We start from the raw sequence: 15,459 nt of genomic DNA, 5'->3' as shown, positions 1-15,459 counted from the left end.
AATAATTTTAAAACATTAGTTACTATATACTATAATTTCCACAATTTATATCTACCAATATAGGTGTAACATCCTGAGGTTTTGCTACGGTTGTGTATGTAATTAAGCTACAATGATCCCACGCTAATGATGTCACGTCACCGTGATTTCTATCGTTAATCTCATGTTAGTCGAAACCGAGTCAAATTCAAAATTTAAAAATAAGTCGAACGAGAAAAGTTTTTGAATGTTAAAATAAAAATGTCGGATGAGTTACAAATATTCCTTAATTATTTCTAGAATTGAATCGAGCATTTTTTAAATTATTTAAAACCCCTTATATATGTAAAACAAAAACAATAAAAAATAATAATAACAAAAGGGAAAAAAGGAAAAAAAGAAAAAAGAAAAAACACCAAAAGTCCACGGCCAACTGGGCCAAATGGGCCAACCCCACCGGCCCACCCACCTGGGGGTATAAGACCCCCAGCCTCTCCTCCCACTCCTCCCTGTCCCCGCCGCCAAAATCGAGTGAGGGGACCGAGCCCCTCGTCACCCCCCACGCCACGCTCCCTCCTCTCTCCTCGCCCGTTACCCCATGATGCCCCCTCGTTCTCGTTCCTTGGCTGGGATCGAAGCCCCGTTGCCCGCTCAATCTACTCCTCTCGTCGCCCTCTCCCTCCCCAGATCGCCCTCGTCCACCCAACGCCTCCCTCATCTCTCCCTGGATCGAAGCCCCGGCGAGCGCCCCCATCGCCGACCGCCCCGAGCCCCACCACCGCCTGCCTCCTCTGGCCACCGACGGTCGGCTCCATGTCGTCAGGGACTCCGCTGCCATCTCCTCCACCGGATCCACCCCTGCACCATCGCCGCTCCGTCGAGCCTCCCCCGAACCCATTTTCACACATCCGCAGGCTCAATCTGAGCCTCGGGCACCTCCCTCTCCCTCTCCTACCCCGTGCTTCGTCTCGTTTCTCCCCTATGGTGGTCGTGCGTGCTGGGCCTCCTACCCACTAACCCCTCTTGTTTTTATGTGTATGACGGGGGGCCAAGAACACCCCCCCATCTAAAACTGTTAATAAAAAAAAGAAAAACATTGTTAAAAAATATATGTTTTATTAAAAATAAATAAATAAATTATTTATTTATTTAATTAGTTAATTAATTAAATAGATAAATTAGTAATCTATTATTATAGATAAATAATTGTCCTATTAGAGTATGACACGTGGGTCCCCCACTAAATTAATCTATTTATGAATTGATTAAACCTTAATTAATAATTGTGTCAATGACACGTAGGACCCACTGGTCAGAGTTGACCAGTCAACTGCTGATGTCAACATGACATCATGCCGATGTCATAATAGCATTTAATTGAATTAATTAAATCTATTTTTTAATTTCTAAATATTAATAAAACTTTGAAAATTGATATAAAATAAACCGTAGCTGAGATGAAAGTATTTTCAACATGAAATTTGATGAGCAGAACGAGACGAATCCAGATACACTATTCGTTCGTCAGCCACGCGTCCCTAGCATAGCAAATGAGGAACTTTTCCATCGTTTTCATCTAACTGGTAGTAGCAAGAGACTCGGGAAAAATCATCTGATATTTTCCCGACCCGTCTATGAAGGATGTTACTCCGTTAGCTCATGCCTAGCCTGCATATTGCCATGTCATGCTTAGTGTTGCACCTGTTGCTATTATTTATTGTTTCTCCCCCCTCTTCTTACCGGTAGACCCCGAGACTGACGCTGCTGCGGGGTACATTTACCCTCCCAACGACCATCCCTTTGTCGCAGAGCAACAAGGCAAGCAAATCCCCCTTGATCATCCCTATATCGCCTATGTCTTTCTTCCTCCTGCTTGCATTAGAATTTTGCTATTGTTGTAGTTAGCTCCTATATCTGATGCATAGCCTAATTTTGATGAACTTCTACTTTCAGTATCGCACTTTAAACTGTTTAGTATAGGTGGAGCAGTCATCCCCTCTCACCCCCTTAGTCTAGTTGCCCTGCTTTGTCATCAAGTCGCGATCCCTGATCGACGAGGCAGACCCGACACAACACTTACACCCCCTTAGTTCTGCGGCACTACAGAGCTACTATCGGGTACCGAGGGTGACACCTCGCGAAGTACTCATGATGATACCTATGTAATGTAGCTAATCGGTCATGGTTATCGAGGGTGATTCCTCCTTCACCACTCCCGACGATGTCTCTGTCATGCAACCCCTCAAGTGTGGGACCCTCGAGGGTGATTCCTCTAAGTCCACCTAGACGGTTACATCGTTCGGGATCCAACGAGGGTGATACCTCAGATCCCCCTGATGTTACAACCACACAATTACTCGACCATGTTACTGGGATCTTTGATGAATAGATGTTAGGCGGGTGGATTCCCGCATGGTTGTGTCGTTGACTTAATTAAAATAATGATGGATTTGGGTATTTGATCTGGGTTGGTCGAAAGGCCTTATTACGCACTAATCGTCTGCATGGGAAGAATTATGGGTACTCGACGTCGTGCTATCAGCCGAAGCTCTTCAGACGTCAGCAATGGAGCGGCGCGCGCCCGAGTGGTCCCGAGATGCATCGCTCTTGTATTAAGGGGTGCTAGGACTGACATCGGCCGCCCTTGCATCGTGTAGGAGTGCATAGGGCAAGTGGGTCCATGGCCCCTTTGTGCTTAGGAGTTAGACCGGCGGGCTGGCCTCTCTGTTGAGCTTAGGTGGGGCTGCGACGTGTCGATAATCCGAGGTCGGGCATGACCCAGAAAAGTGTGTCCGGCCTGAGTGTTATCGAGCGTGACGGGGAATATGTTGTGCACCCCTGCAGGGAAGAACTTATCTATTCGAATAGTCGTGTCCACGGTTACAGGACAACTTGGAGTTGTGCCATGATCTTATACAACTACAATTGTTACTTAACTATATTAGTTGCCCCGGGTTTGCTTCCTCGCAGGGAGTCGAGGGAGGATCTCTGGGCGTGACCTCATATTAATATTGCTGCAACAATATGCCTATTATTTGTGTTACCTGTTCTACTCTCGTCTATTGCTGCAAGACCCCCTGAAGATGCCAGTCTTCGATAGGACTAGGCCTTTCTCTCTCTACTCTCGCATTGCTGCAGTCAGTCCACATATAAACCCCTTCTTTGATATTGATGCATACTTAGCATAGTTCTGATATAAGTCTTGCGAGTACTTTGGATGAGTACTCATCGTTTCTTTGCTCCCCCTTTGCCCTTTGATCCGTTGCTGCGACCAGATAATGGAGCCCCGGAGATGGAGTATCCCGCCGACGACGATTATTCCCCCGACGGTGCCTACTACTACATGGAGGCCGCTGAAGACCAGGAGTAGTTAGGAGGTTCCCACTCACGAGGCCTTGCCTCGCTCAATTGTGTATCTTTTGTGCTAGCCTGCTCTAAGGCACCCCTTGTTTAATGTCTGTACTCAGATATTGTTGCTTCCGCTGACTCGTGTGTTCATCGAGCTTCCGTATTCTAGCCCTCGAGGCCCCTGGCTTGTGATATGAAGCTTGTATGTTTTATTTGTGCCTAGAGTTGTGTTGTGATATCTTCCCGTGAGTCCTTGAGTTTGATCGTTCGCATTTGCGTGCATGATTAGAGTACGATTAAATTGAGGGTGTCACAAGTTGGTATTAGAGCTGACTGCATGTAGGTAGCCCCCTTTCCAACTCCTTGGCCGAAGTTGAGTCTAGTGTTTCAAAAACTTTACTAACACTGATGATGTGGCTTACGGGCCCACATCTCAATTGGGTGGTATTAGTATCTTTTTACTCATTTTCCTATACTCTGGGCTCTACTCTCTCTTCTCTTTCGGGTTAAAGATTTTGCTAACTCTAACATTTGGTTCTCGTAATCACATCGACCCGTAGGCCTGGACTATCTACTATGTTTTTCTGATAATAAATTACACACATTGTCATTTGACATCCGTGAATCTTTCTTTTCACATGCGTCCCACAATACAACACGTGCGCCTGACACTGGCCATTGAGACGACTAGGTTCCCAGCCATTTTGGTCGACTTGTTGACCAGGCTCGGATATCGCTCGTACCCCGAGTACACTGTATACGAGGACTTCCGCGATTTCAACCAGTACCAGTACCAGGCTGAGGTTCGCATCTTCGACCAGATGGGCAACTCCACCCGCGAGCGCCACGTCTTCTGCGGTATTGGATTGACGATCGAGATTGCCGTCCATGATGCGACCTATATCGCTATCACCCGTCTCCGTGGAGCGTACCCTCACCTGCAGGAGAGTGCTTTCAAATACATCCCGTATGTTCCTGCTGGGTATGATACTGGGTCTGATCTCACTGCCTACACTGCTAGCATTCGGGAGCGCAACGACCGGTCCTACGTTGCTGTCTGCGCCCCCTACATGACGCGTCGCTACGACGCACAAGTTCTCGTGCAGTACACTGAGGCACTGGATCGTGCTTTTCAAGCTTTGACTGTGGAGCTGTACGCTACGCATGCTCGTCTTTACGACGCGTTGACAGAGCTACAGCCAGCACACCACCCGAGGGTCCCCCCTGTGCACATCTGCGAGCCGAGCAGGACAGAGCTACCATCAGGTCTTGAGTGGACTGATGTTGGGGGCAGTACCCATGCACTTGGACCTCTGCTCCCCGACTGGATGCGGTACCCTCACTAGATTCACCACGGGACGCACGGTCCTGTTCCTACCCTCTATCACCGCTAGCTACCAGGATTTGTTTGTCTTCTCCGACGTTGATGTGGCCTTATCGCAATGTCTCGTTGTGGCACTCTTCCACCGCGTGCCTGCGTGCCGCCTAGTGAGTCCAGGTTATCGTCTAATGCGTCCAGGTTATTGCCAAATTTTGAATTTGTAATCGATGGTCTGTAATCCAACTTATGTATGAGTCTGTATGTTGAACTCAACTACTATGAAGTATCTATCACATTTCCCTTTCATCATGCTTGATTACTTCATGAATGCGTATGATGCCATTGCAATTACTTTAAGCTAAACTACCCCTGTTAAATATTTAGCAGGATGGTTAGACTAGCTGGCCGCCCGCGTGGCCCCGCCAACGATGCACCACCCCCGCCTCCTGAGTATATGGCGGGGATGATCCAATAGTTTGAACTGAACTGTCAGTTTATGCAAGGGCTCATGGATCAGTTCCAAAGTCCGAACATGAACCAGCAGCAAGGCGTGACACTGCAAGACTTCTGCTGCCTCAACCCTGCGATCTACCACAGCTCAACTCAGCCTCTTGATGCTGATGACTGGCTCCATGACATTGCTTATGAGCTGGAGTCTGCCAACGTGCCCCTAGCGAGCTATGTCAACTTTGCCGCCTACTTTCTGAAGGGTCCCGCTGCTCAATGGTGGGACAGTCACAGGCGCTCTCAACCCGTTGGAACTGTCATCACTTGGAAAGGAGTTCAAGGCTGCTTTCCGTGCTCGCTACATTCTTCAGGGAATCATGGACTGGAAGAAGCGTGACTTCCGCAACCTTGTCCAGGGCAACAAGACTGTGGATGCTTATCAGCGGGAATTTTTGGACTTATCTCGCTATGTTGAAGAAGACATTGCAACTGATGCACGCAGACAGGAGAAATTCCGTGAGGGCCTTCACCCTGATATCAAACTGGCGCTCCTTGTTCAGGACTATGCTGATTTCGCCACCCTGATGAACAAGGCTATTCAGGTTGAGACTGGTCTGCATGAATACAAGGATAGAAGCAAGCGCAACTGTGACATGGGATCATCTTCACAGAAGCGAAAGATCTGGATTCCCAACAACATGTACCATGCACTTGGTCCTGCTCTGAGGCCGTCCTATGCTGCACCTCGTTTGCCTCCTCCTCCACCTAGGTAGCTGAGGCCTCCAGCTCCACTACCTCGAGTTTCTCCTTCCCGTCCTGAGGACGGGTTGTGCTTCAAGTGTGGCCATGCAGGTCACCGTGCTAGAGATTGCAGGCAGAATCCAAATCAGATGTCACTTCCCTCAACTGATAGTGGCAACAATCAGAACCGCAACAACAATGCCAAGCCTGCTTATGTTCATGGTCAGGCCAACAACATTGATATGGGTCAAGCTCAAGACCAACCTGCTACCGTGATGGGTACACTTCTCCTTAACTCAGTACCTGCTTCTCGTATTGTTTGATACAAGAGCATCGCATTCCTTCATGTCAGAAAATTTTGCATTCATGCATGGCATTAAGTACGAAGAGATGAACGTCCCAATAGTGGTAAACACCCCCGCGGGCCAATGTCGACCCTCCATGGTGTGCCCCAATGTCCCCATTGAAATTGAAGGATTGGAATTCCTTGTCGCTCCCATGTTATTGAGTTCTTCCAACATTGATCTCATACCGGGAATGGACTGGTTGAAAGCTCATACAACTTCAATTGTTTGTGCCACGAAGACCGTCCACCTCCTACACCCTTCACATGAATTAATAAGCTACCATGCTCATATCATCTTAGATGCTGAGGCACGTCTATATGCCTTGAATGCATTAAATGCCTCGCCTCTTGAAGGGATTGAAAACATTCTAGTGGTCTGAGAATTCCAAGATGTCTTTCCAGAAGAACTTCCCGGGATTCCCCCTGCTCGAGATGTCGAGTTTGTCATTGACTTGGTACCCGGTACCACTCCTATCGCCAAGCGTCCTTATAAAATGACCACATGAACTTCTTGAACTTAAGCAAGAAATTGACAACTCGCTTCGTTTGGGTTTCATTCGTCCGAGTTCCTCTGCGTGGGGAGCACCTTCTCTCTTTGTTAAGAAGAAGGATGGGACAAATCGATTGGTTCAAGACTATCGTCCTATCAACCAGGCCACTATTCAAAACAAATATCCTCTTCCTTGGATAAATGATCTGTATGATCGACCTGCTGGTTCCACAGTCTTCTCTAAGCTCGACTTGAGGTTGGGATACCACAACATCCGTGTTCGCAAAGAGGATATTCCAAAGACCGCCTTTGTTACTCATTATGGTTCATACGAGTACACCGTCATGTCCTTCGGCTTAACCAATGCACCGGCAACCTTCTCTCGATTGATGAATTATATATTCACGGACTACCTCAACAAATTCATCGTGGTATATCTCGATGATATTCTGGTATTTTTGAATAATAAAGAAGAGCACGCTAAACATCTTCGCCTTGTACTGGATAAGCTTAGGGAGCATAAACTCTATGCGAAGTATCCCAAATGTGAATTCTGGCTGGACGAACTGACATACCTTGGTCATGTGATTTCCAAGGATGATATTGCAGTCAACCCCGAACGAATTCAAGCTATTCTTGACTGGACTCCCCTGAAGAATGTCAACCAAGTCAGAAGTTTTCTCAGACTCGCCAGCTATTGCCGTCGATTCATCGAGAACTTCTCCAAGATTGTGAAGCCCTTAATCAATATGCTTCACAAAGGTGTTAAGTATGAGTGGACTGATAAATGTCAGGAAAGTTTCCAGGCACTCAAGGACAAACTGACATCCGCTCCGGTACTTGCTCCTCCGGATACGAAAACAGATTTCGTCATATATTGTGACGCTTCTCGTCAAGGATTAGGCTGTATCCTTATGCAGGATCACAAAGTGATTGCTTATGCCTCACGTCAACTGCGTGCTCATGAAGAGAACTATCCAGTTCATGATCTCGAACTTGCCGCAGTTATTCATGCACTGAAAGAATGGCGACAATACCTTGTCGGTAATCATCGTGAAATCTAAACCGACCATCAAAGTCTGAAGTACTTGTTCACTCAACCGGACCTGAACCTACGTCAACAAAGATGGATGGAGCGTATAGCAGATTTTGACTGTAGTATATCATATACCCCTAGCAAGGCTAACATAATGACTGATGCCTTGATTCGCAAGTCATACTGCAACCATCTCCAGGTTCATAAGGTTCACGATCGTCTGCAAGAGGAATTCCGTAAGTTGAACCTCCATATTGTTCCTTAGGGTTACCTTGTTCCCCCTCCTGAAGAGTATCGAAAGATGAACCTTCGTGTTGTTAATCAGGGTTTCCTCAGTAACTGGTATTTGAACCAGATCTTGTGGGCACCATCAAGAATCTGCAAGGCTTTGACGATGATGTCAACATGATTAAAAGCTATCTTGCGAATGGTAAACCCTCCTTTTTCACTGTTGCTGAAGATGGCTCCTTGTACTTCAAGGGTCGCCTATTCGTCCCAAATACGAAGGAAAATCTTAGAATGACAGGAAGGGTGATAAAAGAAGCTCACGACACACCATTGTCTATTCACCCGGGTAGTACCAATATGTACCAAGACATACGTCAAAGATTCTGGTGGCCCAACATGAAGCAAGACATTGCACGCTATGTGGCAGAATGTGATATTTGCCGGCGTATCAAAGCAGAACATCAAAAGCCTGCTGGAACTCTGCAACCTATCTCTATTCCTGAGTGGAAATGGGACCATGTTGAAATGGACTTTGTCACTTGTTTTTCCAAATCTCAGAAAGGTAATGATGCTATTCTTGTCGTCATTGACCGATTGTCCAAAGTTGCACATTTTCTGGCCGTCAAAGAAACAATTGATGCTAGTCAACTGGCAGATCTTTATATGTCAAGAACTGTTTCACTTCACGGTATTCCATTGGTAATCAACTCGGACTATGGGAGCTTGTTCAGTTCAAAATTCAGGGAAAGTTTTGAGAAGGCTATGGGGACTCATCTGCCCTTTAGCATTGCGTTTCATCCTCAATCCAAGGGACAAGTTGAATGAATCAAACAAATTCTCAAGGACATGCTTGGAGCTTGTGTCATTTCTTTCGGTAAGAAATGGGAGGAATCTCTCCCGTATGCCAAGTTCTCCTACAACAATAGCTATCAAGCTAGTATAAAGATGGCCCCTTTCAAAGTATTGTATGGACGAAGGTGTCGAACTCCTCTGAATTGGTTAGAAACTGGGGAACGATCACTCTTCGGTCCAACATGCTGAAGATCAAGTCCGCATTATTCATGAGAATCTGAAGGCTACTCAGTGTGGTCAGAAGAGTCAGTATGACCGTCATCATCAAGATATGGTCTATCAACCTGGCGAAAAGGCTTATCTTTGTGTCACACCAATGAGAGGTGCACACCGTTTCGGGATCAAGGGCAAGTTAGTTCCTTGCTATATTGGTCCTTCCACTGTTCTCGAAAGGCGTGGAAGAATGGCTCATAAATTGGAACCGTCGGCAAACTTTTCTGAGGTTAACGATGTCTTCCATGTGTCTCAGCTCCACCGCTGCTTCAAGGATCCTATTCGAGTAGTGGATCATGATATGCTTGAGCTGCAACAAGACCTCTCTTATAAAGAGCATCTAGTCCGTATTTTCGACCAGGCTGCACGTCAGACTCATCGTAAAGTCACCAAGTTCCTTAAAGTGCAGTGGTAAAATCATTCTGAAGATGAAGCCACTTGGGAACACAAGGATCATCTTCGTGATGAATACCCCGAGCTCTTTCCTTCTACCTCTTAATTCTCGGGATGGGAATTCTTATTAGTAGGGGAGAGTTGTGACATCCTCAGCTTTTGCTACAGTGGTGTATGTAATTAAGTTACGGTGATCCCACGGTAATGATGTCACGTCACCGTGATTTCTATCGTTGATCTCGTATTATTCGAAACCGAGTCAAATTCAAAATTTAAAAATAAGTCCAACGAGAAAAGTTTTCGAATGTTAAAATAAAAATGTGGGATGAGTTACAAATATTCCTTAATTATTTATAGAATTGAATCGGGCATTTTTGAAATTATTTAAAACCCCTATATATTGAAAACGGAAACTATAAAAAATAATAATAACAAAAGTAAAAAAAGGAAAAAAAGAAAAAAGAAAAAACCCCAAAAGGCCACGGCCAACTGGGCCAAATGGCCCAACCCCACCGGCCCACCCACCTGGGGGTATAAGACCCCCAGGGGGAACCCTAACTCCAGCCTCTCCTCCCACTCCTCCCTGTCCCCACCGCCAAAATCGAACGAGGGGACCGAGCCCCTCGTCACCCCCTACGCCACGCTCCCTCCTCTCTCCTCGCCCGTTACCCCACGACGCCCCCTCGTTCTCGTTCCCTGGCTGGGATCGAAGCCCCGTCGCCCGCTCACTCTCCTCCTCTCGTCGCCCTCTCCCTCCCCAGATCGCCCTCGCCCACCTAGCGCCTCCCTCATCTCTCCCTGGATCGAAGCCCCGGCGAGCACCCCCACCGCGGGCCGGCCCGAGCCTAGCCACCGGCCGCTTCTGCCGGCCACTGGCGGCCGGCTGGCCCGTCAGCGACTCCGCCGCCGTCTCCTCCACCGGACCTCCCCGCCGCCTCCACACCTCTCCATCCCGTCGGCTGCACCACCGCCACCAGCCCCTGCCGGATCGGCCTTGTTGCACCGCCGGCTTCCTCCACTCCCACTTCGCAGCACCCCATCACTAGAGCTTCCCTGCCGGACTGCACCGGCCAACCCCACCGGATCCACCCCTGCACCATCGCCGCCCCGTCGAGCCTCCCCCGAACACATTTTCGCACATGTGCAGGCTCAATCTGAGCTCCGGGCACCTCCCTCTCCCTCTCCTACCCCCTGTTTCGTCTCGTTTTGCCCCTGTGGTGACCGTGCGTGCTGGGCCTCCTCGCCAGTTGGGGTTAGTGGGGATTAACCCCCACTAACCCCTCTTGTTTTTAAGTGTATGACGGGGGGCCCAGGAACACCCCCATCTAAATCTGTTAATAATAAAAAAGGAAAACATAGATAAAAATATATATGTTTTATTAAAAAGAAAGAAATAAATAAATAGATATATTATTTCATTAATTAGTTAATGAATAGATAAATTAGTAATCTGTTATTATAGATAAATAATTAGCCTATTAGAGTATGACAGGTGGGTCCCCCACTAAATTAAATTATTTATGAATTGATTAAACCTTAATTAATAACTGTGTCAATGACACGTAGGACCAACCGGTCAGAGTTGACCAGTCAACTATTGATGTCAGCATGACATCATGCCGATGTCATAATAGCATTTAATTGAATTAATTAAATCTGTTTTTTTAATTTCTAAATATAATAAAACTTTGAAAAATTATATAAAATAAACCGTAGCTCAAATGAAAATATTTTTAACGTGAAAGTTGATCAGCACAACGAGACGAATCCGGATACACTATCCGTTTGTGTGCCACGCGTACCTAGCATAGCAAACGTGGAACTTTTCCATCATTTTCATCTAACCGGTAGTAGCCACAGACCCGGGAAAAATCATCTGATATTTTGCTGACCCATCTATGATGCATGTTACTGCGTTAGCTCATGCCTAGCCTGCATATTGCCATGTCATGCTTAGTGTTGCACATGTTGCTGTTATTTATTGTTTCTCCCCCCCTCTTCTTACCGGTAGACCCCGAGACTGACGCTGCTACCGGGTACATCTACCCTCTCGACGACCAGCCCTTTGCCGCAGAGCAACAAGGCAAGCAAATCCCCCTTGATCATCCCTATATCGTCTATGTCTTTCTTCCTCGTGCTTGCATTAGAATTTTGCTACAATTGTAGTTAGCTCCTATATCTGATGCATAGCCTAATTTCGATGAACTGCTACTTTCAGTACCGCACTTTAAACTGTTTAGTACAGGTGGAGCAGTCATCCCCTCTGACCCCCTTAGTCTAGTTGCCCTGCTTTGTCATCAAGTCTCGATCCCTGATCAACGAGGCAGACCCGACACATCACTTACACCCCCTTAGTTGTGCGGCACTACAGATCTACTATCGGGAACCGAGGGTGACACCTCGCGAAGTACTCATGATGATACCTATGTAATGTAGCTAATCGGTCATGCTTATCGAGAGTGATTCCTCCTTCACCACTCCCGACGATGTCTCTGTCATGCAACCCCTAAAGTGTGGGACCCTCGAGGGTGATTCCTCTAAGTCCACCTAGACGGTTACATCGTTCGGGATCCAACGAGGGTGATGCCTCGGATCCCCCTGATGTTACAACCACACAGTTACTTGACCATGTTACTGGGATCTTCGATGAATATATGTTAGGCGGGTGGATTCCCGCGTGGTTGTGTCGTTGACTTAATTAAAATAATAATGGATTTGGGTATTTGATCTGGGTTGGACGGAAGGCCTTATTACGCACTAACTTTCTGCGTGGGAAGAATTATGGGTACTCGACGTCGTGCTATCAGCCTGTGCTCTTCAAACGTCAGCAATGGAGCGGCGCGTGCCCGAGTGGTCCCGAGATGCATCGCTCTTGTATTAAGGGGTGCTAGGACTGACATCGTGAAAGGATCGATATGGTTGACTAGAGGGGGGTGAATAGGCAAGGACCACTTTTTAATTAATCTTAGCAAGTTATGGTAAGCATCATACGGGTTCACTAAAATTGCAATACCGAGGTGAACCTATATGAAGCTAACAACAAGTACAACTAAGACAAGTAAGAGATAGACAACAACATAAGCATACACGAAGTAAAGGTTAGACATAACCACAAGTGGAACCAATGAAGACGAGGATGTGTTACCGAAGTTCCTTCCCTTTGACAGGAAGTACGTCTCCGTTGGAGCGGTGTGGAGGCACAATGCTCCCCAATAAGCCACTAGGGCCACCGTATTCTCCTCACGCCCTCACACGATCCAAGGTACCGTGATTCCACTATAGGTGACCTTGAAGGCGGCGACCGAACCTTTACAAGCAAGGTTGGGGCAAACTCCACACAAAGCTTGCAGGCTCCCAACAAGACCACGAAGCTTCGCCACAATGGAATGTGGCTCCGAGGTGACCTCAACCGTCTAGGATGCTCAAACACCCAAGAGTAACAAGATCCGCAAGGGATTGGTGGGGGAATCAACTTTTCTCTTGGTGGAAGTGTAGATCTAGGCCTTCTCAACCAATCCCTAAAGAATCAAAAAGTTTGATTGGCTAGGGAGAGAGATCAGGCACTTTTGAGCTTAGGGAGCAACAATGGAGCTTGGGAGGGTCAAAGGTAGGGTTCCACGGCAAGAAGAACCCCTTATATAGTGGGTGGGAAAATCCAACCGTTTTCCCACTCACAGCCCGAGCCTAGCGGTACTACCGCTGGCTGGAGCGGTACTTCCGCTGGCAGCAGCGGTACTACCGCTGGGCCCATGGTAGTGCATAAGCACTACCGGGCCAACCACCGCCAAGAAAGTCTTCGCAAAAAGGTCCGTCGAAGTACAACCGCTAGGAAGGCGGTACTAAGCTCCTGGAGCGGTACTACCGCTGACCAGGGGCGGTACTACCGCCAGCACAGCGGTACTACCGCCAGCACTAGCGGTACTACCGCTAGGCACAATGGTACTACCGCTGAGGGACCATTTGCTTAGATGAGATAAAAACAGAGGCGTGAGCCACTCCAAAGTTGCAGGTAAGGGGAAAGGAGATAAAGTGTGTGCTTGCAAAATTGATTCCACCCAAACCTTTCCACTACGGGTCCCCTCTTAATAGTACGGCGTTCCTATGACTCAAAGAAGGAGAATTGTAGAGTACACCGTGCTTTTGTTCCATGGAAAGAGGGGGCGAGTCGTCTTGTGCCATTGACATGTGTTATCTGAAATCTTAACACACACGATTAGTCCTTTGCGGTACTGTCATCAATCACCAAAATTACTTAGGAATAAAATATGCCCTAACAATCTCCCCCTTTTTGGTGGATTGATGACAATACCGGATTAGCACAGTGAATAGCATGTGAACATAAAGATAGTGGTATAGAAAAATAAGGAGCATATGACTCACAGCATATGATAGAAATAAATCTCACACTAGTTCAAGTCTCACATCACACAAAGCAAAGATAGCAACTAAAAGCAAACCAAGTTCAAAGCAAACACGATAAGATAAGGAAAGCTCAAATCTCAAATCCAGCTCCTAGACTCTCTCCCCTTTGGGACAAGACACCAAAAAGGGGCACACCTAATGACACAGGTGGTCACTCATCATCCTCATCAGCCCAAGACTCGTCCGTGGCAGCCGGATCGTCCTGCTCCTCCTCATTGTCCTCCTCAGACGCCTCCTCCTCTGCATCAGACCACTAATAACCTTGAGCCCGCATCCAAGCAGACTCTGGAGTGATGTCCTCCTCTGAGACGCTGGAGATATCAACATCAAGTGTCCTCAGGACACGCTTGTGCCTCTGACGGTTCTGCTTCTGGGCCACATGAGTCTGATATTGTCCCTTGGCCTGCATACAGAAGAGAGTCTTCATTTTATCCTTCAGTTTCACTGCCCAAGATGGCATAGCAGAAGAGTGGGACTGAGAAGCGGTGCCTCTTTCAGCAGCAGTCTCTGTGTGAGTGTCCATGTGCTGAGACGAAGTGGATGGGTTGGCCCATTTGTCCTTGATGCGGAGCCTGATAGGATCGTGCACAAAGTAATGAGCCTGAAGGTGGAACTCCTCAATCAAATAGGTGTCGTGCCACCTGTGCGAATATAGGCAAACAAGTAGGGCCCATAGATGGGAACCTTGCGGTTCATGATGCAGTTCCAGAGCTCATTGAACATCACGTCAGAAATATCGAGAGGGGCAGACTCCTTAGTCATAGCCTCCTCACAAAGCAGAAGCATCTCAGCTAGATAACCATGCACCTTGTCAAAGTTGCCAATGCGAGGAAAGAGAGTGTTGCGGAAGACCCGATGCATGATATCCAGATGCTTGGGGAGCACACCTTTCTTCACATGAAGTTGTTGCAGCCTGTCCTTGGCGGGGGCCCTTGTAGTTGAAGCTGGAGCATGAGGACGCGACCCAAGAGGATTATCAGCTCCCCGAAAGTCGACCTTGAGAAGCTTCATGAATTCTGACCAGGAACCTGTCATCTTCTGAGTACCAGTCATCCAAGTCATGGTGCGCTCTTCATCAGGCGAGAAGTGAACAGTGACATAGAATTGGGCGACAACATCTGGATCAAAGTCGCGCTTGAAGGTAATGATATCCTTAAGGCCAAGCTTGTCAATCAAAGAGAGAGCCTCACCAAAGTAATCCGGGTTCCGCTGAAGGTGAGCCAAGTCAATCCAGTGAACTGGAACAAACATCTTCTTGAAGTTCTTGTTGATGTCGCGATAGATCCTGCAGTGATCCCGTGACCAAACATGCTCGATATCGTTGATCTGAGCCTTCTCTTCTAGGTAGTGATTTTTGGTGCGGAACCACAGAAAATCCTTAGGGGGCATAGTGCGAATGTTGACCCCCTTGTCCTTGTGAGCTGTCTTCTTGAAAGACTTCTTTTTGGGTTGCAGACCGGAAGTGCCGGAGCCCTCTGAAGCTTCTTGATTGCGATACTGTTTCGACTGGGTGTCCCGTGGTGGATTCGAGGGGCGAGCACCACCTGTGACACACAAGTCACACAGCGAAAAAGAGCGACAGAAGGAGTCAAGGCAATGAACAAAAAGAGGCATAAAAGTAAACTCACATTGCCAAGAAAATG

The sequence above is a fragment of the Hordeum vulgare genome, chromosome 7H (assembly GCF_904849725.1).
Source record: "Hordeum vulgare subsp. vulgare chromosome 7H, MorexV3_pseudomolecules_assembly, whole genome shotgun sequence".
In the NCBI taxonomy this organism is placed as follows: domain Eukaryota; kingdom Viridiplantae; phylum Streptophyta; class Magnoliopsida; order Poales; family Poaceae; genus Hordeum; species Hordeum vulgare.
Note: the sequence above shows the minus strand (reverse complement) of the source record.